This window comes from Gallus gallus, chromosome 1, assembly GCF_016699485.2.
Source record: "Gallus gallus isolate bGalGal1 chromosome 1, bGalGal1.mat.broiler.GRCg7b, whole genome shotgun sequence".
NCBI lineage: Eukaryota > Metazoa > Chordata > Aves > Galliformes > Phasianidae > Gallus > Gallus gallus.
The window spans coordinates 146045495-146072481 of NC_052532.1; the positions used below are offsets into that span (position 1 = coordinate 146045495).

At 41.7% G+C, this 26987-nt stretch overlaps 2 protein-coding genes across 6 annotated transcripts in view; one reads left to right on the top strand and one right to left on the bottom strand.

Annotated features, from left to right (window-relative positions):
• The window catches only part of CLDN10 (claudin 10), a 70201-nt gene that overhangs the window by 17737 nt on the left and 25477 nt on the right, over positions 1 to 26987 (bottom strand). The gene's annotated exons all lie outside the window — the stretch shown is intronic.
• The window catches only part of ABCC4 (ATP binding cassette subfamily C member 4), a 225174-nt gene continuing 199662 nt past the window's right edge, over positions 1476 to 26987 (top strand). For all 4 annotated transcript variants that reach the window (XM_040699617.2, XM_046941333.1, XM_046941337.1 and 1 more), the window contains exon 1: positions 1476 to 1554. The gene's annotated coding sequence lies outside the window, so the exon portion shown is untranslated. The remainder of the gene's footprint in view (positions 1555 to 26987) is intronic.

Here is a 26987-nt window from a genome sequence, read left to right on the forward strand (position 1 = left end):
ATCATTTGAGTTAGAACAACCATTAGAAGTCATTTAGCCCAGCTGCCCTGCACTGACCTGTGCAATGGCGATTAGAAAGGATTTGCCAAATAAAAGACCTCTGTATCTAGGGGAACTTAGAAGATTTTATGCCCTTCCAAAGCAGTCTGTTTCCAGAAGCAATCCTTGCAGCAAGCTGGAAGGATGAAGAGGCTGAGTCCAGGCCTTAGATCGTGGTGTTCCCACAGTGGGAACGCTTTGCTGCTCAGTTTGAGCTATGCCCTTGTACACCATGGCTGGTCTGTGCCCTTTTGTGAGCACTTGGCAGAGCTGGACGTGAGTAGTCCGTCATCTTTCACAGGTACCCACCCGGATAGCTCCAGAAATACACATGACTTCTCAAAACAAGAGTGTTTGCGTTTGGAGAGGGGGTTGGACTAGGTGACCTTCAGAAGTCCCTTCCAACAAGAATTACTCTATTATCCTACAATTCTGTGGCCTCACTGAAGCAAAAAGTTTAACAAGGGGATCCCATATTTGGCTTATTTTAGTTGTTCTGAGCCTTTAGTGGTATCCAGCTATTACACTTCCCAAGTCTTATGGGGGACACCACATGATGTGTGGGAGAGACCCATTGCTGCATGCAGACTGCACACCAAGTGAGCAGAGGCACTGCTTAGTACCCTAAAAAGCTTCAGGGTATGTTTGAACCCTTTGATTTTTGGTGAGGCAGTGCTCTCTGGAAGGAACCTGACCACATCCCTCTGCACATGCATGCGTGCTCTCAACTGAATCTACATTTAGAGCCTTTTTTCTCCTCACACCTCATTACAGTCAGCTTTACTCTGGTTCCTTCAGCTTGATTTCAGATCTCTCCTCTTCATCAGGGAATTGCTGCTGCTGCAGGCAGCCCCTCTTCTCGCTGCTTCTGTCAAGTCAAGTCTGTCTATCACTTACTTCAAATGCCCACACCAGTTCAGAAAAGAAGTCAAACCAGCAGGATCAAAAGAAGCAGTTTCACCAATAGATTAAATACACGTTAATCTGAACCTCCGTTTATCAATATTTTAAAGGCTGTATTGATCTATAAAAAGCCACATCATTTCCTTATTCCCTTTGTTTCAGAGCTGCTTGAGCATGTTGTTTTAAGTCAACTTTTAACTCTACTTTGTCACCATGACCTTCTTTGATCCCAGCCAGTTTGCTCTCAGATTAAGTCACGCTACAGAAGCTGCTTTGCTCCAGGTTGTGGTTTTTGTGCTCTTGGTTAAACGAAACTATTCACAGCCACTGGCAGGGATGACTGGTGCCTAACAAACAGTGGGGCCAGTGACAGCAAACCACAACACCATCCTGGTTGACACAGCCCTTTTCTGAGTAAACAAGGGGCCGCTATGGGAATCGGGGCAAGGAGCTGGAGCTGAGGGAGGGGAGAACTTCCTTTCAGATAGAGAAGCTGGTGAGAACATATAAAGCAGACCCTCGCCTCCATCTGTCTCCCCTTCCTACCTGGAAGCTGGAAGCAGGGGAAGCTCAGTGCTGAGACTTGCCAGAGCTGGGTACAAAGACCGCAGTGTAAGTTATCACCCTGCTGCTGTCCTGTGCCTTGCTTCTGCCTCCTCCTTTGCCATGCCCTGCTGTCACATCACGTGTTGCCATCTCCTCCACTGCTGCCTCCAGTTGCTACCATCCCCCTTTAACTGAAGCACGTGCTTATCTGCTTTGTCTGTTGTGTTTTTGTTGTGTTGTTTTGTTGTGTTTTTTTTTTTTTACGAGAACCATAATTATAAATCAATTCACTTGTAAGTATTTTAACTAGTTAATCTTAATAAAGCCTTAGGTCTTCAATCAGATCCAGAGGGGGCATCTTTTTTAAAAGCTGGATGTGTTGACTTCAGTGAAAACCGTTGACTAAATAAATGGGAATTCTCTGGGTAGGGAGCACGTGCACAGGTTGTGTACAGGAAGGGGTCTTCCTATTCCTCCATTCTGTGTGGTGCTCCCAGTAACTCTTGGGAAGATGTCTACTACTCCTTCAAGTGTCTACTGCATGTAGTAAACGAAGCAATTATGTTATTTCAGAGAAAGTTTGTTTGGACTTATTTTTGCAGGATCATGTTCCACAGCAGCCATTTTCCAAGGACAGTACACAATGTACTCTGCCTGTTTTGTTAATGCTTTCATGCTTCCAAGGTGAAGATATTTTCTTTTATTATATTACCATCGTTCTCCCTTGCCATTGCCCTCGTAAAGAAATAAACCTTTTTGCACTGATAATGTATATGATAGAAGATTTGCACTGTGTTTTTCTGTTTTTCACTTTCTTCAGGTGTCTTTTATCAGCCAACTCCTTATTTGAGTGGATCATTTACATGTTTATTTTAGCCTTCTAATTCGTTTCAACTGCGAGTCAGGTGAAACAAGGTAGAAACCCTTTTGAGAGATTTAGCATTAAAATTAGTGTTATTTGTCAGAAGTACACTTCAACATTTAGAAAATGAAATATTTTTCAATAGTTTTGACTTAAGTTCAGCCTGTAAGGGAAGTTTGCAGCACTAAAGAACTTCTCATGTATATGGCCTCTTTTCTGATTTGATGGTCTTCTTTTGGATTTAAATATTGCCCTGTACTTTCTTTTTTTCCGTAAGCAAAGCTGTAAACTGGGAGAAAATGGGATAATGAAACAGTCTGCATACTTTGGGTAGCTCTGCAAAAAATTCAGTTTCTTTCTTTGTTCCAGTGTCTGGTATGGTCATTTTATGTGTTACGCGTAGGTTTGAATCAGAAATCCTTCCAACAGCAAATCCAGTGAGTTCAGAAGTCTCACTGTGACAAGATGGATGATTTTGGTGGTAAATAGTTTGAAAAATACTAATGAAATAAAAATGCCACCAGTTGCCAAACAGTAAGATTGGAGACAACAATATTTACTGCAGTGACTATTCTTTGTTGTTGGCTTTTTATCCTTTCCAGGAGGGAAACCTACAGCAGTGGGCATAAGCATAGGCATCAGTGTATGGGTGCCTGTGTGCAGGCTGGTGAGTGGTGGTGAACACTGAAGCCTCATGAAGCTGCCATCCTGTGCCAGCCATTGTGCTCTTCAGGCATTTTCCAGTGACATGTCACATGCCCCAGGTTGTGACAATATTGATTTTTGGGATCACTTGTTTGAACTAGTTTCAGTCTTCTTCCCATCCCAGAGATCTAACCTCAGCCTGGGATCCCTGTGTTTGCTGTAAGTCCTTACGTTGCCTGTGCTTAGCAGAAGTTTTTACCCACTCTTGTCACAGCTGTTTATCAGCCCTTCCAGGGCTGGGCACACCTCCTGCATGCTGAGGTTTTGGAAGCACAACCTAAGGCTCCTTTCTGCTCCCCTTCCTAACGCTCTCTGCACAGCCAGATAGTGGCTCTGGTTGAAGCTACCACATCTGGGGGACGCTGGCCAAAAGTTGTAGACATTATACCCCAGATCTACACAAGGTGGTCAGAGAGGCAAAAGAAATGCCTTCTGAGGACCAAATTTGAAGCGTAGAATGGAAAAGCTATGCTTGCAACAAGGGGAAGCCGGAACCCTCCCCAGGCCTCGTTCCCAGGGCTGCACCAGAGCACAAGTCAAGCGGCCTTCACTCGCCCACACCACCAGCCACCGTCCTGGTCTCAGGTGGCCCTGCCAGGCCTCCTGCATAACTGTACACACTGAGTTAAGGTGGTAGCAGCTCAGGCATTTTGAGCCCTCACCCTCTGCCCCTCTCACATCTCCAAGGGCCGCACTGCCCCTCGTGCAAGCAGAAACTGCTCCATTTGCCCAGTGAAACTCCTGGGCGCTGGTGCGTTTCCTGGATTTTCACAGGGATCAGCGGCATCCTTGGACTCTTTCCTTGTGGCTGATGGGCTCTTTTCCCAGTTATGGTTGAGTGATTAACCTGTTACCTCCAACTGTCAGCCACACTATGCCAGAAAAGACAGAAAAGTTAAAGATTTGCTTAGACCCTAAGGGCTATATGATGTCCCAGGGGTGCTCAGACCCTGGGGATGGGAGTGGCAGCCACCCTGTGGAAAGGAAACAGTGAGAGGAAAAGCTGCAGAAACTTCTCTCCACAGCTGCAGGCTCCCTGGGTTTGGGTTTTGTATTTGAAGGCCGCAACAGGACAGTATCAGCCATCCGTAACAGCACGAGGAAAAGACAGAGGTATAAGATGGGGAATTAGTTGCTGCTGCAAAGACAGTCATTGGTTTGTATAAACAGAGCCCCATCTATATATTCAGTGACGTATCTACCACTTGGTCGGTGCAGTACGGTCAGATGTAAAGTAAAGCATAGTACAGCTCATGCTGCGGGCCTTGCCCTCCAGCAAGGCCTGGAGAACCCAGGCGGACATGTTTCCAAGGTGGGACTGCAAGGGGTCACTTTGTTGTTTGTCCCTGAAGTCAAGCTGTCTTCCCTGCAATACTCTTTGCACACCATTGTGTGCTGCCTTGTGAGGAGGCCTCTGCCAAGTTTCTCAGGCGTGCAGTAAGTCATTCCCTTCTCATTTTTAAAGTGTCGTGGTTAATTTCTAATGAGATGTGCCTTTGAACTTCTGAACTTTAAACTTACTGGAGGAAGCCCTCTGAAGTAGATCAAAACCTGCAGCATTACTTTGCGCAATGATTCATGCCACATACGCATGATGCCGAGATATTAGCTCAGGTCCTTTATACGACACATGCATCATTAAATATATTAAATAGAACAGAATGAAATAGAACTGATCAGTTGGAAGGGACCTTCAAAGATCATCTAGTCCAACTGCAATGTATATTAATGTATACGAGTAAATACAATAAAGTAATTAGGCTAGGATGCACGTCCCTGAGAGCAGAATTTGCCCTGCAGATTACCATACAGACTGAAATACGAACCACTGATCTTTACCAATGAAAAACACATTATGGAACAAAACACACATGCACATCACATTCATGTATTTGTATATACTGGAAGAATTATACACTTTGTTTTATTCCTGATCTCTATCTAATATCTCAGAATCACAGGGAGAGATCAGTCTTATCAAAACTGCTACTTCCTTGATTTAAGATCAAAATTATTAGCTAGCAATAAAGACAATTCATCAAATACTGGGAGAGAGAAAGAAAGATTCAGGATAAGAATTGGAGATCAGAGCAACCCAGCCTCACTTTTTCCCTTTTTACAGAAATCCACAACCAGGGACAAAAAATGGCACTCAATCATAGGGTTTCTCTTTATTCACCTAATTTCCTCTGCCTTAGATATTCCTACATACTGTTACTTAGATATTCCTACATACTGTTACATACCACCTGCATATCCTTAGGATTTTTTATTGCTAGCAGTGTGTTGGGTATGTTATAATTACAGTAATTCGTTAGCCTTATCAGGAATTATCTAGATTCACTTGCAAAACAGAGAGGTACTTCCTTCATAGTTACACCTTAAAAATTCTGACTTAAAAATGCCCATCGAGACATACATTTCTTTAATTTTTGCTTTTTGTACTCCCCCCCCCTCCCCCCCCATCCCCATTACTTATGTTGTTATTGCTAAGAATTTGCACTGATGTGCTGAATGTTTTAGCAAAAATTTCCTAAATGAGCTATTTGTGAATCGTGGGTCACTGCTTTCATCATCTCCACTCAAACAACAGGTTACAGAAATGTTTGACATTCTGACTTGATTTGTTTGTGCAATAGCCCAGATTTTTGTAATGGGGAAGTAAGCTTCTTGAGAAATCTCTGTTTTGAACAATGGTGTAGTAGTTGTGAATTGATAGGTGGTTCTGAGGTTACTTTCCATTTGGTTACCAGCATTTGATGTTGATTGAACTTTTTAATTTTTTTATTTTTTTTTTTAATGGTAGCAGTCACACCTGGCTAGATAAGATATCTGAAGCCCTTCCTGATACTTAGATGGGCAATAAGGATGGTGTTTACCATCTCTGTGGGCACATTCTATACTGTTACAATGCAGTATTTTTCAATCAGAGTCCCATAAACATCAATGACTTCAGCTCTACTGCCCCAATATGATTGTAAGCTATGGAGTACCCAGAGCTCTGACGGTATACTGGTACCATCACTCTCCCATTGTGCATGATTTTGGAGTAACTTGCATTATCAGTAGATCTTGCCAGATTTTGTATTAAAGGGATGAAGTTGCTAGCTTATGTAAATTTGTTGTCGTACGCTGTTTCATATCTTCTTTCTGAACAGTTGGCTTGCACAATTATTTTTGCACTGTGCATCCAGTGATTTATAGCCTTATTTGAAAGATTTTTCTCATGACCAACTCACTGAATAGTTCACATCCAAAACCAATTGCCTATGGTTCTTTGAGCCTGAATCCTGGTAGGCTTTATTACCATTTTTGAAGGATAAACGTTGTAACAGGTAAGTAAGTGAGGGATTTAGTTTATTAATGTGATAGTAATGTTTTAATGGTGGTGTAAACGAACTGTGAATGCGTTTTCTTCAGCTGCCTTTTCACGGCACCCATTTAATAGAGAATCTTTACATTGTGGTAGTAAGGGTTGACTTTAGCATGCTTCACGAATTTCTCTTAGCCTTACTTTTCTTGTGTCTTACACTCAGACAATGCTACTGAAAAATTATTAGCTATCTTGTTTGCTCAAAGCAGTGGTTACGTTAAAATGAGTTTGTGTCCGGGAAGCATTCTTCATATGGGAAACCCCAGAGAAATGCAAAATATTCTCCACCTTTGTAGGCTGAGACAGAAGGAGGGGCACTCTGTGGAACCTCCCCGCTTGGCTGGATGATGGCTAGAAACATGATGCTTTCTTTGTACCCGTGTATGCAGACGCTTTCACCGAAGTGTTTTTGTGTTATGACTGCTGTGTATATGCTTAAGGGGCAGAGGTACATCTTCCAGCTGAAAGCAACTCTTTGTGAATACATAAATCACAGAATTCCTGTGTTTGAGGATTGTATCATCTCTAGTTGTAGAGATACAATCTTCACAGCCTGTATGTCTCTAAAATGAGTCGTTATTTTGAATGATGATCCACGCTTATTTATTTCTGCATGAACAGTTATGGGGAAGGCTCAACAGGAAGGGCTGACTTCAAGTTTTCAATCCCTACTCATGATCTGCTGATCTGTGGAGTTTAAAGAACGCTGGCAACAGCTAAGTGAAGTGGTAACAGGGATTGATGATACATAAATAAATGGAGCTATTAACCTGTGCCATAGCAGGCTTAAGTAGAAGTGTGTGCTTAACCACAGTAACACTCCTCTTCCCCTGCCAAAGGGTTTCATTGAAACTTCCTCAGCACCTCTGTAAGGCACTGTTCACCCCAGTCACTATTGCAGCATTGATAATAGTCTCACAAATGGCGTAATCAAAACTTTCTGTAAGTTCACTTAAATTTACAGAGAATATTATGTAATATGACAATTGATGTTCGGCAACAAGGACAGTAAGGGTAACCTTGTCCCAGGCTTTCACTGCAGAGCATGACTTGGCAAACACAAGAGGTGGGATTCTCTTGGACTTAGACATCCCAAGTGTAGTTCCTCACATCTGGCCTTATCAATCTTGTCTCTTTTTTTGCAGAGCAGGAAGGGAAATCAATGAGATATGTAAAACAGGTCAGCTAAATCCTACTCAAGATGTATACACTTGGTTTTTGGCATCTAGTGGTAAGTGTCCACCCATTAGGTGTAGTTGACCAGGCCCCACAGGGTTAATGGAACTCCAGGCAATATAGTGGAAGGAGGCTGGAGAGCTACTCAGCTGAACAAATACAGAGTAAAATGGGATGAGCTGTGTGTATGAAGTGCCTGTTTCTTTTTACTGACTGTAAAGGGAACCAGGACTGACTGATTCATACATAGTTATCTATATTATAAATACCTTGGGGTGGGAGTTTCACTATGTTGAATTTCGAATCCCATATTTACCACTGCGAACAGAAACAGTCTGAAAAGCTTTCGGGATACGCAAATACAGGCTGGCAGGCCACACATTTCTTATGTATTGCCTAGTATGAATTTTGCGCCCTCTCCTGGTGAAAATCCTTGCCAAATTGATGTAATTAAAAAATAATGGAAGAAAAAAGAAGAATTAAAAAGGAGGCCTCTGCACCATGAAGACCTCTTTTCATTTTCCTAGAACAGATTAAGCACAGCGAACAACTTACTAGATACTGACTGTTCCTTGAATTCATCTCACTTGAAGTCCTGGAAAATAAGGCTACTTAATTGGGAATTTATCTGCTGATGAGGTTAATCATACTGTGATCTCTGTGAAATGCGACTTTGAAGTGAAAATGCCAGATCATAGTGAAAGTAAAGATAAATATATATAAAACAAAGTCTTTTGGTGTCTGTTGACCTGGAAGATACAGAGAAGAAAATGACAAGTCTAAATATGATCTCAACTAAGTCGGTTGTGTAGTAAAATCACTCACTTTCTACAGCAATGAGATTTATGCAGCTCTGAGCAATCAGATCCCACGTGCAGTCACAGAAAAAGCAAGCAGAAATTATTATTTCACTTGTAAGAAGAAATGGCACTTCTAAGGGCTACATCACACACCCCATCTTCCTGAACAAGCTGCATTGTGGCAGGCAGATAATGCGAGCAGAAGAAATGGTTGGATCTTGAATGAACAGCAGTTTCAGCTATAAATCAGAGAGGCTGCCATAGGAATGGAAGGTGAAAAAAGTGGGAAAGCAGAAGAAAAGCTTCTATGGTCATAGGAGACGGAAAGGTGTGGCACATTGGAATATGCTGGAGCTGGGTCAGAAAACATAGGCCTGAAAAGTAAGAGTAAGCCCTGAGGAAGATCCTCTCAGAATTTACATTTTGGAAGAAGATGCAGCAAAAAGAGATGCATGGTCATTTTGTAAGCAAGACTTGTTCTCTATTCTGTAGGGCTTTTAACGTGGAAGAACCCTTGAGGAATCCACAGTATGTGAACCATGGTTTCCCATTTGAGCTGCATGTCTAAGCCATCTACTCATTTTGGATTGGTTCTGCCTCTCTTAACTTAGTTGTCTGAAGTTTAAGATCTTAGCCTAAGCCACCAACTCTTATCGCCCTATCTAGTCACTGGAGAAGGACAGGTACTTCCGTAGGACCATCTCAAAGGACCATTGATCTCATGTGGCCTGCCCTCTGGGGATGTCTGTCTGTGCTCACTTATCGCAGAAGAAGTGGCTGCCTTAGACACACCTTTTGGACTGCTAAAATGAATGAGGTCAGTTCCATCTCCTAGCCAGTACTTAGCTCAGGAGTGATGCTGCTGAAATACAGAACTGCCTGTGCTCCTCTGGAAGAGCAGCTTTCAGCATGAGAACTGGGTCGGCTTGTACATGTGCAGGAGGGCATGGCATCAAATTATGGTGGAAAAGAGGCATCATAATGCAGCCAACTTGAACACAGTGAAAATGTCACATTGGGAAAGGGGAAGGAATACACCTTTGTTCATTGTCCTCCCAGAAGCTGCTGACATTTATACAATTTGCTGTCTGTGTGTGCACTGGCTGCCCAGTCATTCAGCTTCAAAGCATCTTTCTATATCCAGGTTGGCAGCAGGTGGGAGCAGCGGGCAGCATGGCCATCCTCCCAGCAGGAACCTCCCTGTTCTGCCTTTCAGGGCTAAGGAGCAAGGATGCCACATTTGCTCCACATCTGCTCCTAGAGGAAAAGGTTGTGTCTGATCAGTACCTTGGGAAATGTAACATTTGCGTTTATGTGTTATTTATGATGGGGTGAAATTTCACACTGTGTTGCAAGCCATGTGGAATGTGTTTACCTTGGCATTTCCTCTTACTGCCTTCAGCTGAATTACTGCCATCTATTCAAATATCTATTCATGTAGATCTTGTTCATCGAGTCATTTACTACTTGTGAAGGGAAAACATGGCAGGTGCTGCTGCTCTGGCCTCTAGTACTGGCTTCTGGAGCTTTACAGGTGGAGAGGGAGGGAAATGCAGAAGGGTTTCACCACTCAGTGCTTGCAGCACTGGGGGCTGATTAACAGATACCTGAAGGTGTTTGCTGGCAGTAGGTTTTGGACCTTTCTGACACTTTTTAATAGACTGCTCCATTTTTTTTTTAATTTTTTTTTTTGGTGTGGAATGACAGGATTTTTGTCAGAGCTTTTGAGATAAAACTATTCTGTGCAAAGTGATCTTTAAGGAAATGTCTGCTTTGCTCCTTTGCTCTTTGGCATTTATTGGGGTAGTAGGGAAGCTCCAGTGTGAATAGTTTTGTCTCAGAAATAATGCTTTTTCCCAATAAGTTCTACTGCTGCAAACACTGCTGTATGAGTGAGAGTGGATTTTTGCCAAGTTTTGGTCAAACTCTCGTGATGGTCACCAGCTCAGTTATCTGATAGACTTGTGCATGAATTTGTTGACACTTTGTGGCATCAAGTCTCTGGCAATCTTTTTACCCTTCTCTCATCAGTTTTATTTTCCCCGTGTATTGACTTTTTCCATATCACAGCCCTGGGCCAAGAACACTCATTTCCCCTAAAGTGACTTGTTCAACTTTTCCACATCTGTTTTATTCTCTTTCAGATACCTCAGCTGTATCTGTGTCGCACTGACGATTTTCAGATGTTAAAAGCAAATTATACTTCCTTTATAATAGTGCATCTTATATTTCAAGGAAAATTATTTTCTACTCTTGAGATGTCGGTCTCAGCTGTGCTGTAACTGTAAAATGTCTGCAAGAGTTTTCTGGATGTAGTGATTCATTCGCATTTTGATCATAGAATCATAGAATGGCCTGGGTTGAAAGGGACCACAATGATCATCGAGTTTCAACCCCCATGCTATGTCGCCAGGGTCGCCAACCACCAGACCAGGCTGCCCAGAGCCACATCCAGCCTGGCCTTGAATGCCTCCAGGGATGGGGCATCCACAACCTCCTTGGGCAACCTGTTTCAGTGCGTCACCACCCTCTGTGTGAAAAACTTCCTCCTCTAACCTAAACCTCCCCTGTCTCAGTTTAAGACCATTTCCCCTTGTCCTATCAGGACTCAGAGAGAGGAATACAGAAACAAACATGCTGTTAACATCACGAAATGGCCACCTGCCCACCTCTCATAAGGTCCCATAAAGCTGTCCTTCACCACCCCTTTAAAAGAAAGATGTATTCAAAGCAAAAATTAATAGCCCAGCTCTTCCTGGGCAGGAAATGTCTTTGTTCTGGCAGGGCAAAGAACTATCTAGGAGAGAAATGTTTTGTTGCTTTTGACTTGCTATTAAAAAAAGCTGAGCTGACATAGTATTGATCTGCTACATCTGCTCTTTTTTTTTTTTCTAGATAATTTATTTCTCTGATCCTCTGGTGGTAAATTTTAAATGTTGATTTTCCTATTTGGAGTTGATAAATGAGTTTGTCATTTGCTTGTCCTCCTAAGCGTCAGCGTTATTACATTTTAGCCTTTCAGCGCAATAGAAAGTAAGTCACAGTGGGTGACCAGGTCTGTGGTCCTTCTGAGTACATTTCTTTTATTTGTAATATATTATTTTTTCACAGCTGAGCTTTGCAGTATTTGAAGAAATTCTTCTACATCTTTTCTCAGAGAATTTTGTATTTATCTTAAAGCCAAACCCTTTTCTCATCAGCAGATCATTCCTTCAGTTGCCCCAACATACAATCTTTTGCCTGTATAGAGCTTTCCTTAACTTTGTATAGGACTTGGGAGATAGCAGATGCACACCAGGCTGGACTCGACAGTCTACCAAGACTCTCATGTTTGAACATCCCAGTATTAGTACCTGTAGCTGCTCTTGCTTTCTACTCAGCTTTTCTAATGAGTGGTGTCTACAGCCGCCAGGGAAAACAAGGCAAAGCAGAGCAACGTATGTGTTAAAAGTCCAGAGATCAAACTTCGGACAGTATTACAGATTCATTTCCCAAACTTTGGGCACTGCTCTGAGGCACTTCTGTAAGGGATATTTAAAATTTCATTTGGACTTTACATTTTTCTCCACATAATGGAGGGTCTTCCCTCTAGTGGGTGGATGGACGATGTTTGCGCCCCTGTGCTACCCAGAGGGCTGAGCTGAAGAAAAGTGGCCGTGACTTTGTAGTGCTTCAACAGTTCTTGGCCGAGACACTTGTGATACTTCGGTTAACCAAGCTAATACCACCTGCTCCTAAGATAATCAAAGTGGGTCTGAGTGAACTTTCTCCTAAAATCTGCCGGATTTTTTGTCTTGAGTGCATGGCACTTTACTTCCTGGAAACTTTTAATAAAATTAGGCCCGGCACCTTCTTTGCATTCCATACTCCTGAGATGTGAAATATCTGAGAACATAACATACAGACTTTACAGCCACTGCTTTCAAACTATGGAGATAAAAATATTTGAACAAGAAGCCATGGAAGGCACAGAGGTACATAACAACCATAAAATACAGCACTCTGTGGCCAGCTGTCACTGCCACAAATAGATAACTAAGACTCACTTTCAAGAGGTGATCATCCTATACCTGCAGGATTGAATGCTATTAAAGAAACTTGCACTGTTACGTTCTATCTAACACAAGGGCACCTCTCCTATGAGGAAAGGTTGAGGGAACTGGGCTTGTTTAGCTTGGAGAGGAGAAGGCTCCGGGGAGACCTCATTGTGGCCTTCCAGTACTTGAATAAACAGGAGTGGGAATGGTTATTTACAAGGGTGGACAGCAGTAGAACAAGGGGGAATGCTTTTTAACTAAGATGGGGAGGTTCAGGTTAGATATTAGGAAGTTTTTCACCCAGAGGGTGGTGACGCACTGGAACAGGTTGCCCAAGGAGGCTGTGGATGCCCCATCCCTGGAGGCATTCAAGACCAGGCTGGATGTGGCTCTGGGCAGCCTGGTCTGGTGGTTGGTGACCCTGCACATAGCAGGGGGGTTGAAACTCGATGATCATTGCGGTCCTTTTCAACCAGACCATTCTATGATTCATTCTATGATATGATTCAGGGGATAGTCTTTTCTTATTGTCTAGGCTGTCTTTCTACACAAAAGAGAGACAGTGGAGGGGGAGGGCATCTATCCAGAAAGAGCTGTTTGAGATAGTTTGGGTGAGTTCCTTCTTTCCCTAGAAGGCAGGGAGAGTAGAAATTGTGTATTATTCAATTATTAACATCCCTCTCCTCTATTCTTTGGACATTAGAGGGCTTTCACCTTCTGTTGTGACAGCCTGATACCTCCAACCATACAGCGTATGAAAGAAGGTGGTATCTTTTTCTTAATGTTTGCAGAATTAGTGATTTACCTGAGTGGAGAGAGAGAGGATTAGTTATTTGCACTTGGTGCATACAGACTTGGAGAAGAACTGATTTTTAGTGACCCCAAGATCTGTCGTATACCTCTAAGAAGTTTTCCTGCAAACAAGTCATGCTCTGAGCAGTGCTTTCTAATGAATCTAATTACTAACCCCTTTATCTCCTTATTCAACTGCTGTGGGCAGATTTGTGTCTACAGGGATAAAATGTTACTGGTTTTATACAACATCTTTGTATGAACAACTTCTTGCTAGAAGATTTATCTTGCATGCTTTCCCATTTTAACACCACTTAATGTTCCCCATCACTCACCAAAAGAACACTTTTTTTTTTTTTTTGTTTTTGTTTTTGTAAATAATACTTACCAGTGCTCAGGATATCTCATTTTACTTTATTTTGTTCTCTATTCTCAGATAAGTCTCTCTCAGAGGCTTGGGCACTGCAGATATCTGGACACAGTTCTGGCAGAACTGGTTATGTCTAATGTTTTGTAGCTGTTCCAAAACACATTCAGCAACACACAATCTCTCACCTACTTTAACGATTCCTTATTTCTTATTTATGAATGTTCTGTTGCTTGTATGGGCTTTATGTTTTTGGTATGATCTCAGAAAGTGATAGGCTTATGGAAGTACACTCTTCAACAGCAGGAGTTAAGTGTAAAATATGGCAGGGCATTCTGCATGAGAAACAAAGGCAGATGGTCTTAAGAAACACTGAAGTTGGATTCAGGATCAGCTTGAAGAACAAAGGAGTTCTACCTTCATAAAAAAATAGAGCACTTCAGATCAAGTTCAAAGTATATATATCAGTAAGGGGGGTTAAGTTTGAATTTGTTCAGTCTGTCTTAAAGTGGGTATCTATATCTGTATCTGTAGAGAATTTCCTTCACAGTACCTTTGTAACTAACTCTTTTGACAGGTCCCTAGTAGCAATGGCTTTGCAGATGAATAAGAATCTTCTTTCACAGCCTCTTTGAACACTGTGTTTGTACACAGCTTTGCTGCATTCCTAAATTCAAATGGATTACAGCCTGCATTGACGTGGCTATAGGCACTTCTGCCAAAATTGAAGGATTTCTTATATCTTCCCACTATCTTTTGCTAAAGAAAGTTGTCTGTGACGTCATTGTATATCATTCATTTTGTTTTGGATGTTTTCTAGGCCCAAAGTGGTAATCCAAAGTCATAATTATGAATTTTGGAGGTGTTTCTTTTTTCAATGTTTTCATATCATGAAACTGAAATTTAAGCTTTTTGCATCAGGTATAGATAGGCACATGTGGGAGAAGGTGTCACTTAATGGTAATGATTTGTGGAGACTGCTGTTCTCAGAACTACAACCTGGTTTACGTTTTGGTCAAATGAGTTGTCACAATTTGCAGAATCACAGAGTGCTTGAGGTTGGAAGGGACTTGGAAGGGAGGTCATCTGGTCCAGCTTCCCTGCTCAAGCAGGGGCATCTACAGTTGTCTGCAAAGGAGATCTTGGAAGTGAACTAACTGATACAGTGTGGGCAATGATGGTGAGGGCTTGGTGAAAAGCCTGAAAAGGTGAGAGCAATTCTTCAGTTTCTACTCAGAACACCTGGAGAATTCAGAACCCAAAATTGAGAGCTGCCTGGAGTCACGAGACTGCATCTGGAGCAAGCTAAAGCACTAAGAAAGAGCCCTGTTGCTGCTTCCTTACTGCCTGATTAGGGCAATTACATTGGATAAAACAACTATGGAGCAATTTAGGAACCTAAACATTTGTGTATTGTGCCATTTTAAATGCCCTAAGGTATCCTTCAGTGTCCTGAGTGCAGGGTGTGGGCCTCCTATATCATTTTTGCCAGTCATGTGGAAAATGTCAGATATTTTAAGAGCTTTTAAAATGGCCTATACTTAAACATCTCAATTGCTTCCTTCTCTCTAAGTTAAATAAGCCCCACTCTCACACGCTCATTCATTTTTTTTTTACCTCAGGAGAACAATTGCTCTCCACTCCCCATACAGAAAGGACTGGTGAGTGATATTTAATTTACCTAAAATCCAATCTACCCTCTCTACCTCCCACTGGAGCTGTCTAAACAGTAATGAAGCTGAACATAAATGCTGGTTGATTACATTTATTACTCACATTACAAGTAAGCTTAGAAATAATCTTGTTTCTCACAGTCTACTCTATTAACAAACAGGTAGACTTTAATCTCCTTTTATTCTTCCCTGTAATTAATCAGACAAAATTACCAACTTGACAGTGTGCCACTCCTACTTGGGCACCTTTTTATCCACACTGGGAGTCATCCACAATGCCTCAACTAAAAGCCTGGATTTGAATCCAAGCCTCACTATACCAGGGAATGTACCTCCAACTTTTTTTAAACCAGAATCTGGGCATCAAGCTGAAAGACTGGGCAATATCATTGATTTTCAGTGAGATGTACTTTTCTTGGTGAAAGAGATGAAGTCAAAGAGTCCATCCTACATTTTTTCACCCTTGGAGAAACCAAGTTCCTAGGCCAACAGGCTTATTCTGGCATCCTTGGAAGTTGCCTTACTCAAGCACTACAGGTATGAAATGAGGCACATTGGACAGCAATTTCACCTTCTGAGATGAGACATTTCTCATACTCTACTACACCAAAAATTTCCTTCTAGGATCACGTGAAGCTGCACTGATATTGCTACTATGCCTGAGAGGTCAAACATCCTCTGAGCAGAGACTGGGGAGTGAGGATAGCCAGATTCAGGTTTCTGTCCAGGAGAAGCCAGCTCACCTCCATGGTTCACTTCACTGTACCATAAGGTACTATGAAAATATTTAGGGTTGAGACTTCATTTTAAATAAACTTACCGTGAAAAGCACTGCTAGCTGATAAATCTATTGCTTTACTTAAATCTTGTTTCTTTGAAGCTCTCTTAAAACAAAATAATAACCTTTTAAGTATTTATTCCTCTACTTCCTAGAGCTCAAACACTTTTCCAGATAAGGAAAAGACCTGAGCATTGTTTTAAAATGAAATACGTGGTAGATGTTATGGGAAACAGAATAATTCATTGAATGGCCTTTAGAGGGAAGCAGATCCAAAGAATCCATGGAGGGAGAGGAAAACATTTTGCATGAACAGACCATGTGACCTTGCTGAACAAAACCAAAAACTGAGACGCTGTGCTTGTTGTCTCAGGCCCTGTGTAGTTCTGGTTCAAATTTGAACACCCTGCACTTTATCCTTAAGTGAAAGCTCTAGTTACAGCAAAGGAAGCCAGGGATAAGAAGTTATCTTAATTTGTTTGTGTTAGGAGACCTTGCTGCTGACCTTTGTCACTATTCCTTTAGCATTCTCCCTTGACAGTACGATTTAGGATTTAAGATTTGGTGATGACTAAGAATCACAGGAGCACAGAGGTCACTATCTTGATGGTACTTATCATGTCTGGAAAGATAAGTCTTTCTGTCCTATTGCACAAAGCATGATTTGATGTAAATCTGTGATTTGAAGCTTCCTGACTTCTGTCTGTTATCACATGAGGCATAAGGCAATAGTTTTGTTTGAAAAACACCCAGATGTAGATTTAGAGCCAAAATCTTAAGGGGTGAGTTTTAAGTACTACATATCTGAAGTATATGTGTGACGTTGTAACTCTATTTGTTTGAAGTGTTCTTTTTATACTAAAAACAGTTTTAAAAACAGAAGGTTACTTTAAAGATCCATAAAGGTCAGAACTGGCAGTGAGATATTTACAGGAAAAGTTCTTTGCCCTTGTTATGTGCTCTTTGTGTCTCTGTGGCATGAAGCACTGATTCCCCAGTGGGCATTCGGCCAGCACACCATACCTGTGTACTGCTGCACGTTTGGCAGGCCAGAGCTGTTGTTTTATGGAAAGAAGGCAGATGTCCTATATATAGCCTGGAATGATGAGTCTGAAATAGTCCTGGAGAAGTTCAGTCATTTTCAGCACACATGCTTGTAGATAAAGAAGGTATAAGATAGTCTAAGAAATGAGGTCTAGCATTCAACCTCTAATTGGCAAAACCAGAAACATCAGGGAATTATAAATTTATACACATAACCTCAATTGTTGGAATTACTGGAATACATAATCAAATAGATTCTTTGTAAGCACTGTAAGACAATAAAGATTTGCATAAACTCCAGAGCAGATTATTCATGTCAAACAGATCAACTTCTTTCCTGATGGAGTTGAAGGCCTTCTGGCTAGGAAGCTGTACTTAAATGTTGTGTACCTTGAGTTTTTTGTGCTCAGCAAAAGCAGCATAAAGTTTGATGAAATTATCCTAAATTAGCAGCTCCAAACTCTCAGTGAACATCAGTGGCTTTCTGTCAAAGGCAACCTCAGAAGGAATTTGTGGGAATCCGCCCTAATGTGCTACCATTCCATGCTTTGTTTACACAGCTAGCAGACAGAACTCTGTTAGTGCTGGCAGAGCTAAAACACAAGCTATTGAAAAGAAGGGCCTGGAAATTAAAGTATTCCCAATCCTGTTACATGACTTGCGAGATCATTTTTAGACTTCTGCCTAGCTCCATGGCAGCCCCTGCTCTCTCTATAGATGCTGCCCTGGCCAACACAGACTACCTTACTGCCAGTTGTCTCTGCTGGACTTCTCAGGCTTATGAAAGCAAGCACGACTTCCCAGTATTGTCTTAAATAAGATGCTATGTCCCAGAATCACATAAAATCAGGTTAATTACATCAGCCTTGTTGTATCACTTTTCACTGAAATTGCTGAAGGACGCTGTAAGCAGATTAACAAGTGCTGGGCGAGGGTGTAATTTTAAACTTTAATAGCATATGCTAATGTTCAAGGGTTATGCAAGGGTGGCATTCAGAGGAAACGTGAGCAATGTTTTGTGTGTTGTGGAAACGTTACCAGATTTGTATTCTCTTTGTTGTCTTTGTCAAAATTGGACTGATGATCCTAACAGGCTAATTTTATTTTATTTTTCACCGGTGAGCTTTGGAATCCCTAAGGATATGAGTTAAATTCATGGGGGAAAAAAAAAAGACAGAAAGGTTCACACTCTCAGGTATTTCAAGGACAAAAAGGATTATCAACTGTAAAACCTCTCCTCTTTCCAAGTAAAGTCCACTTGAAAATGCCAGCATAAAGATCAAGAGGAACTAGAGAAAGAAGAAACACCTGTGCCTGGGTAATGTGACACTGTGTCCCCTTTGTCTGTAAGTGGGAAAGATCTTTCCTGTATGAACAGTAATGTGGATTTGAGTAGTAAATCCCAGCTGTGGCTATCACTCTCTTCCCATTCATGGTGTCAAGAAAGGAAAATAGATTACTTAAAAAGTAAAGAGAAAAGCATGTGGGACAACAGTCAGCACTGTCTGTTAAATATAATTAGCCAACTCGTCTTCATGACTGTGGACAGTTGGGCTGGATGATCTTGGAGGTCTTTTCCAACCTTGGTGATTCTGTGAGTCTACAACTAGTTTATTAAATATCTGAATATCTTCTAGCCATTCTATGTTGACCAATCAATAAAAACGGACAAAAGATATTAATTCAAAGTATATTTTTTATTATTTTTCTAGCATATATTTAAGATTTAGCTAAGAGTGGAGGCAAACAGAAAGCTAAGCAGGGAGAACTCGGCGATAGTATTATGTAATTTAGCAAATGGGTCCGAGCATCAAATGTTTAGAATTTTTAATCCCTGAGGATAAAATAAAAATTTTAATCCTGCCACCAAAGCCAACTCTTGATGTGTGTACATGAAGCCCTTCTCCTAATGGTTGCTTCTTTGACCTTGGTTTTAGCTACAACTGGCCGTATAAGAGCTTCTGTCATATACAGGTTAGTGGGTGACGATAAATGGATTATTAGCACAAAAGCAAATACAGAATTGAAAAAAATTAAATAAATAAATAGGCTATTTAATCTTATGTGTAACATGGAAGCTCAGCTAAGTGGCCAAAATAAATTCTTGCTCAGATGGTTAGGAGCAGACTGGTGCCTACACTGATGCCTGCTTTCAGTGCTCATAGATTCATTTCTCCAAGCACAACAAAAGAAGAGGACAAAGTCAGAAACACAAATTGTACCAAACGGGAAAATCCAAGCAGTTGTACAGGATATTCAAATGTTGTGATTAAGAGTACATTATTGATTATGACTGCTATCTTTATATCTTCCTAAGTTGTATCAGTTGACAAGATCCTTGATCATTTTGGAAGGCTTCTGGGATAGCATGGCGCATCTCTACCAGTGAGAATTGTGGTAGTTACTGGTAATCTCTATGATCAGAACTTCATTCTTAATCTAATTATATAAATGTTTCTTACACATATTCTTCTTGGCCTTGGATGTGTTGTTCAAATAGTGTGAAAGTTGGAGACATCATTTCCCCAGGAAATCTCTGTGGTTTTATGTCCTCTCCTGAAGAAATTCTATCACAATTCAAAAGGCACCTTGAAAAATGTTATCTGTGCAAAACATACCAGAGCTAAACAGTTGAACCATTTATGTGTTTAAATTATTTCTTCCTTGAAGAACAGATAAACCAATTTAGTATGTGACCTGTCTGAAGTTGTGAATGCAGGTACCATATGAGTCTTTCTTGTACTGGTACCAATATTCTGGTACTAGCGTGGGAAATGCAGTGGTGACTGATGGAGTAACTCCCAGCATGCTGAAGGAACAGCTTAACAAGGACCTACAAACTCCACTGATCCAAAACACTTTTCAGTCACATTTTGTAAAGTAAAATGATCAAACAATCTTGATCTTCTTCTCCCTTCTTCTTCCTCCTCCTTTATGGAATAAGCCTTCCCACTTATTTTGAAATTTATTTCCTAGATCATAAACTCTTTGTGAACAGCTGGCTGTTCTATTCAGTGTTTGCACAGTACCAATTACAAGATGTATTCCTAGAAGCCAATAACAATAATTGATAATAAACATTTGTTCTGGTTCCAGTAGTTCCTGATAAGAGCAATCCAAGCACAATGCCCGTGTTTGGTTCCTTTGCGGAGCACTGCATGAGAGGGATGTAATCCTGATAATATGCAGAAACAGCTGACCATCAGCAGGGCAGTGAAAATACCTAACGAGGTAAAGTCAAACTCACAGATGCCCTAAGACCCTACAGAGGGTCAGTGGATCCTTTGCTCTCTAATATTTGTCGGTTCTAAAATCTTTGTAGTTTTGTGGTAATAATGGAAGCAGCACAGCCTTTCCAAGGCAAATACATTATTGACTTCAGTCTAATCCTTCTAGAGAAAGATTGATTTATTATTGATGGAAATAAAATATAGATATGGAATTTCGTAAAATACAAGTGATTGTAAAAGAGGAAATGACATGAGACAAACTTCACTATTGGCCAGGTTGCCAAATCTCAATGACAGTTCTTCTCCTCTATAAGGAAATACTAAGTTTCTCTGCCTTGAGGGTATTCCACTAAAAAGTATACCTCTAAAGCTTGTTCTATAGTCGTTACTCAGTAGGATTTGATGAATGTGCACAGAGGAAACAGCCTTTCTTTTCTGTATATATATGTTAAGTAAATGTTGATAAGGGCTGTTGCTTTTAGGATATGCTCTATTAATGTACTTGGTAAGTATTTTCAGTTTGCAGAAGAGGTATATTGTGGAAACAAATGCTCATTAATCGTAACTCTCTCAGCCTCTATTAGGCATCCCTTCACAGCTCTTTGCTTTAATACTTGTGCACATCCAGTGTTGGTCATGGCCAGATCCCCTGTGCTAAATGGCTAGTGTGCTTACAAGGAGCTGTCTTCCTGGGGCTTGGTGCTTGCAGGGAAGGCTGGAACCTTACAGCCCTTTTAATAGCACAGCCATCCACAGTAACATAGCAGAGGTGGCTGCCTGGAGTTATATAATAACAGGCATGGTTTTTCCTTAACGACTTTACTTAAGCCACTGCACTTCTATTCTCCATGTTATTGGCCACAGACTTAGCATAGATGCATAGTCTGATGTGCCATGTGGGCACCTGTTGTAAGGTACTGTGGAGGGGACCGAGTACAGGAGGAGGATCCCATGCAGGAGCATGTAGTGGGAAACAGAACAGTTATATTGGTGGAAGTTTCCCAGCCCCTCACATGGACCTTTGCTGGAACGACATAATCATCAGCTGCACTTGACCAAGGGGGACTTGAAGCAGGATAGGGGTGGCCATGGTTTCACAGAACAGCTGAAAATTTTGGTTGAAAGGGACCTTACAGACTATCCAGTTCCAACCTCCCAACACCTACCACTAGATCAGGTTACCCATGGCTCCATCCAGCTTGGCCTTGAAAATCTCCAGAGAGGAAGCATCCACAGCTTCTCTGGGTAACCAGTTCCAATGCCTCACCACCCTCTGAGTGAAGAATTTCTTCCTGATGTCTAATCTAAATCTACTCTCTTTCACTTTAAAGACATTACCTCTTGTCCTACCACTACATTCCCCGATAGAGTTCCTCTCTGTCTTTCCTACAGACCTTCTTTAAGTACTGGAAGGCCACAATAAATTCTCCCCAGAGCTTTCTCTTCTCCAGCCTGAAAAAGCCTGGTTTTCTCAGCCTTTTCTTGTAGGAGGGGTTCTCCAGTGGCCCTCTTCTGGACTTGCACCGACAGATCTTAGTATTTGTTGTGATGGGGGCCCCAGAGCTGAATGCAGCACTCCAGCTGTGGTCTCCAGGGAATGGAGCAGAGGAGGAGAATAACCTCTGTCAATCTGCTGATGATGCTTCTTTTAATGCAACCCAGGATACAGTTGGCTTTCTCAACTGCAGGAACTCATTGCTGGCTCCTGCTGAATCTCTCACCAAGTCCCTCTCCTCAGGGCTACTCTTAATCCATTCTCCACCCAGCCTGTATCTGTGCTTGGGATTGTCCCAGTCCAGGTGTAGGACCTTGCACTTGGCCTTGTTGAACTCCATGAGGTTCACACAGGCCCACCTCTTGAGCCTGTCACAGTCCCCATAGATGGCATCCCTTCTCTCCAGGGTGTAAACCACATCACACAGCATGGGAGGGGAATGCCAAGAACAACACAGGGAAGCATATGATGGGAGGACAGTGGGAGACATGTCAGATCTGCGAGATGTGCTTAAATGCACTCAGGGTAATGGAGAATCAGCCCCTACATCCCTTCAGGACCACATCCACTATGCACAAGGCCATTTAGGCTGGGTACTTAACTCACATTAGGCGCTTGAAGTGTAATATTCTGGTCTGAGATAGCAGCTTTTAAGAAACAAACACTAGAAAAGAGAAGCTTTCTCACAACATTTTCACTTTCTCAACCATTTAAAAAGAAGTACTTATTTCCTCTTACAAACTGCAGCCTGGTCACACTGATGCAGTGGGCAGACTCCCATGCCCCATTTTTCCCCTCTCAGAGCTTGATTAACTCTCAGCCTGGTGGCCCAGACATCAAAATTGCAGTAATTTAGAAATGACCGAGGCCTTGAATTTCTTGAATTTTGCAACTATATACTTGAAACCAGCAATTCAGAAACTACTTTTAAAAGCAGCTGGAGATCCTTACTTACTTTCAAAGATACAATCTTCGTCATCACATACTCTGGAACAGCACACTTGCATTCATGTTAGAAACTTAATTATGCATCAATTACATGGGGGAATGTTTAAAAAAGATTTGCTGATCCTTTTGATTCACGGATTTGACTAAAACTTTCTGTTTATTTTGGTGTCACTCGCATAGCTGGCATGACTGATTTATCTGATGACTAATTTATTTGACTCCAGCCTAAGATTTACTGCCAAAACCTCAACAAAGGGCTTCTTTGGACAGGGTTTATATTGTTTCAGTGCATTCTAACTATTAAACATTTTATGAAAACGTCCATTGATTCCTCAAAGCATCCTGCCAACTGCACAGTGTTTAACAACCCAGCTTAACAAGTTCTTCCTCCTGATTAGCCTTTTTGCATGCTGCAGCTACTCCTCTACCATCCTGCTATCACTGAAGTATCTTTCAACGCTGATAGCATTATTTCTGCATGAGGAAAAAACCTATGAGACCATGAGGGACAGCTTGACTTCGAGTTCACGATTGTGCACTCAGAGCATGTCTTATGTAAAAGCTCAATCCAAAGAATAAATGTCAGGCTTAGTTTTTGAAATAGCTGATGTTTTCTCTTGCATGAGTGAGATCCAGGCAGTCAGTGACTTGTTTTCCGTACTTGTGCTCATCATCACATGAGTGAACATGGATTTTGTTGGGGCATCCTAGCTGTGTGAAACGAGACAGCAACAGGGCTTTGCACATCAAGGATAGTTTGAGTTTAAAGGTCTACCCACTGATGACTAAATATGGTGGGATGGAGAAAGGTTCCTCAGTCCAAGATAGCATTTTAGGGGTTGCAGTGGCTTTGGGTGAAGCATTGCTCCCTTCAAGCAGTCTACGTAGGATATGGGAGAAATGTGAAATATGGGAAAGTTATTGCAGTAGGAAAGGAGGAAATTGCTCTCCATGCACGTTCTGGTTTGGATTGAAAGCTGTGGGTATAAATGACATCAACTCCTCTGAGGCAGGGTAGGATTCACTTGCAGGTATCTGTTGAGATAGGGTCAATCTGTTGATTCAGTTGAATCCCACTTGGTATGTCTATAATTTCCCTAATCAGCTATTGGCTTTACTGTCATTTGGCACGTCTAGATTGCTCCTCTGATCTAGCATTGGGCGGGCATGGATTGGGTTGCCTTCTAGGTTCTTCTGTCACCGGTTAATATAATGGAGCTCCAGGTGATCAGCTCACATACATCACTGTACACCACAGATTTCTGGCATGGGCTGGGATAAATCCCAAGCCTGCATCTAACATCCAGCACAGCAATTTTAGCACATCCATGGCTGGCTTCAGTTTCCTGGGACAACATTGCCTCAGTAGGAAAAAAGGAGAAGTATGGAATGTACACCACTTAAAATTATTTATGAATGTATCTTAGCTCTGTACACACAATCACAATCTCATGGTAAATCTCAGCTGCTGCAGAGTGGACTTTAAGCTTACTCAAAGCATAACCTTTCCCTGCCAGCCTCGCTTGACTCTTCACTGAGCTGACCATTAACTGGATGCTTTTTATTCAAATTCTAGTCTAAATGCTGTTTATATTCGATACAAGGAAGATATGCACAGCTTGTGTAGTTCAAGCATTTTGGCCTATTTTGTCTCCTCGTCTCTTCCATTTTGTGCTGATTCAGATAGGTTAGAAGGATATTTTTTTGCAATGAAAATAGCACAGAGAAGTGAAATAGGAAAAATGTGACTGTGCTGCTTTTGCTCAGGAGCAATATCTAGGCCAAATTACAAGCACAGAACAAAAAACCTACTCCAAATTCAGAAAAAAAGAAATATATGTAAAGAAAGGGCAAGAGGATTAAATACTATTTGCCAACTTTTACAGACCAGAAGCCCACTAAAAGACCTTTGTAGACTAAGGCCTACCAACAAGTGGACTGTAGATACCACTGTAGTGGTCAACAAGTGGACTGTAGAATAATTCATCTTTTCTGAACAAAAGCTTTCCACCCAAGTGGGCTGGAAAGGGGAATCAGAGTGAGAAGAGGACGTTTCACTTCTGGCATCTCAAACAGACCACAGGATGCAAGGTTGAACTGATTTGGGTAACTGCAGAGGAAAAGAACCAGAGTAACAAAATTAAGCCGGAGTTTGAATCTAGTCTGTCTGTAGATAGATGAAAAGGGACTGCTGTTTTTAGGGCATAATGATGAAACTACTAATGATCTTCATGGTATCTCAGGCTCACCAATTCTTGTGGTATTACTAATTGACAGGAAGAACTGATTATTCTCATCCTGTTAACAACCACTTTCTACGCATTTGAAGGTTATTTTCATGCCTACATTCAGTTTAGCCTTCTTTAGACTAATCAATAAGGTCTTCCAGTCTTTCTTCATAAGTCATGTTTTGTAAACATGGATTCTGATTATTCTCACCTGTGTTATTTCCAAGTGCTCTGTGTCTTTTTTAAAGTGTAGTACCCAAAATGGACACAGTACTGCAGCAGAGGCTTCTGCTTGCAAGCAGAAACCATCTCACATTGTACAGACAGTCTCTTTTCTTATGAAATTTGTTGTTCGTGGGTTTTTGCTGTTGCTTGTTGTTTTCTGAGGTTATTTATTTTTTTGCTGATGTTGTTTTCAACAGAGTACAGTCTCTATGCCATTCATTTCTTGATCCCTGGATATTAAGGCTAATCCCTGTCTGTCCAACTACACAGAGCCTATAGCTGACCAGAAGCATGCGGGACTGTTTTTTCTGCTCTTTCCATTAAGTTATGTAGAAAGGAGAAGGCGCATAATTTGAGGTGAAGGAGGTGCTATGTTATACAAACATTACTTGAGCAACTGCACTGGGTCAGACATAAAATTGAGCAGTGATGAGCCTGTCTCTCCCAGTGTCATGAAGGAGACAGTAAGACTGCAAAGATGTTGAGAGAAAAAGAAATAGATCCATTTAGAAAATATTGCTGTTGGTAGAATTGAGTGAAAGCAGATGTAACCCAGTGAACTTCAGATCCTGAAGTAATGCTATTTCTATCACTGACTGAGGAAAGTGAGCAATCCCAGTGAAAAAAGCTCTGGCTCCAAAAATCATTTTGCGTGACTCATACACAATAGAAATGAATGTTAGGAAACTGACTTTTCCTCATCATTCTTTCTTCTTATAAGGAGGTACAGAAGTGCCTATCACATCTGAAATACCTTTCGTTATTTCCTAATTCCTCTCCCTTTGTTCATCAGTACTTTCACTTCAGTATTGCAAGCTGGAACCATTTTGTTGCGGTGCCACATCAGGAAGTGAGAACAACATGGAATTTTATTTTAGTTTGAAACTAACCAAGGTGGTAAAATTGTAAAGGACAAGTGATCAAAAGTACTCAAGCTCCTTAAATAAGAACTCTCACTCATTCTTTTATCTGAAATGCTAGATTTTGGAAATGATCTGATTTCTCCTGGTCAGCCTTTCCTGAGACCGCAGAGAGCCCAGGCCCAGCCCCTCTCGTACTGACAGTGGTGGCAGAACTGACACCACCAGCAGGAGGCAGAGCCTTTGCACTTCTCAAGCTTGCTTTTCACTTTCCAGCAGCTTGTCTGCATGTTACCGGCTAAGAGTAGCGATGAATGAGGAGCCCTAAGCTGAGCACATGTCCTCATTAAGACAGTTTCTGCCTCTAGCCTTACTCCAAACATGCCCCATGTCTAGGGCAATTCCTCTGCTGTGTTTAGACAACCCTCTGGTAACAGACTGGAGGAGTGAATGTTCTAGAAGTGGAGGTGTAGCGCAGGACTTCCCATCTTCAGTGCACCGTCAGGTGGTCAAAGACTGAGCACACTGAGGCTTGTGCTGGTGCTCCTTTAGGGGCGACTGTACGCGTTCTGGTTGTGGCAGGTAAACATCCTGCAGTAATACTGACTGAAGATCTGCTCTTTCTTTACACCAAGCTACTGATAACACTGCTTTTCTCTCTGTCTCTGTGTAACTCACCTGTTTTCTTTCTGAAGTCTCCTAGTGATCTGCTTCCATTAAGCCGACCTATTTCAGGTAGCTGTGGCAGACCTGCTTTGCTAAGAGCTCTCTCCCTGCCCGTCGGCCCAGCTGTTCCTCACTGGGCTCACTTGGCTGCAAGAGTTTTGTCTCCTTGTAAACTGATCCCAAAAAACAGTTGTGGGGTGAGTGTGGAGATGTAACTGCACGCTCGGATCTTGCTGACTG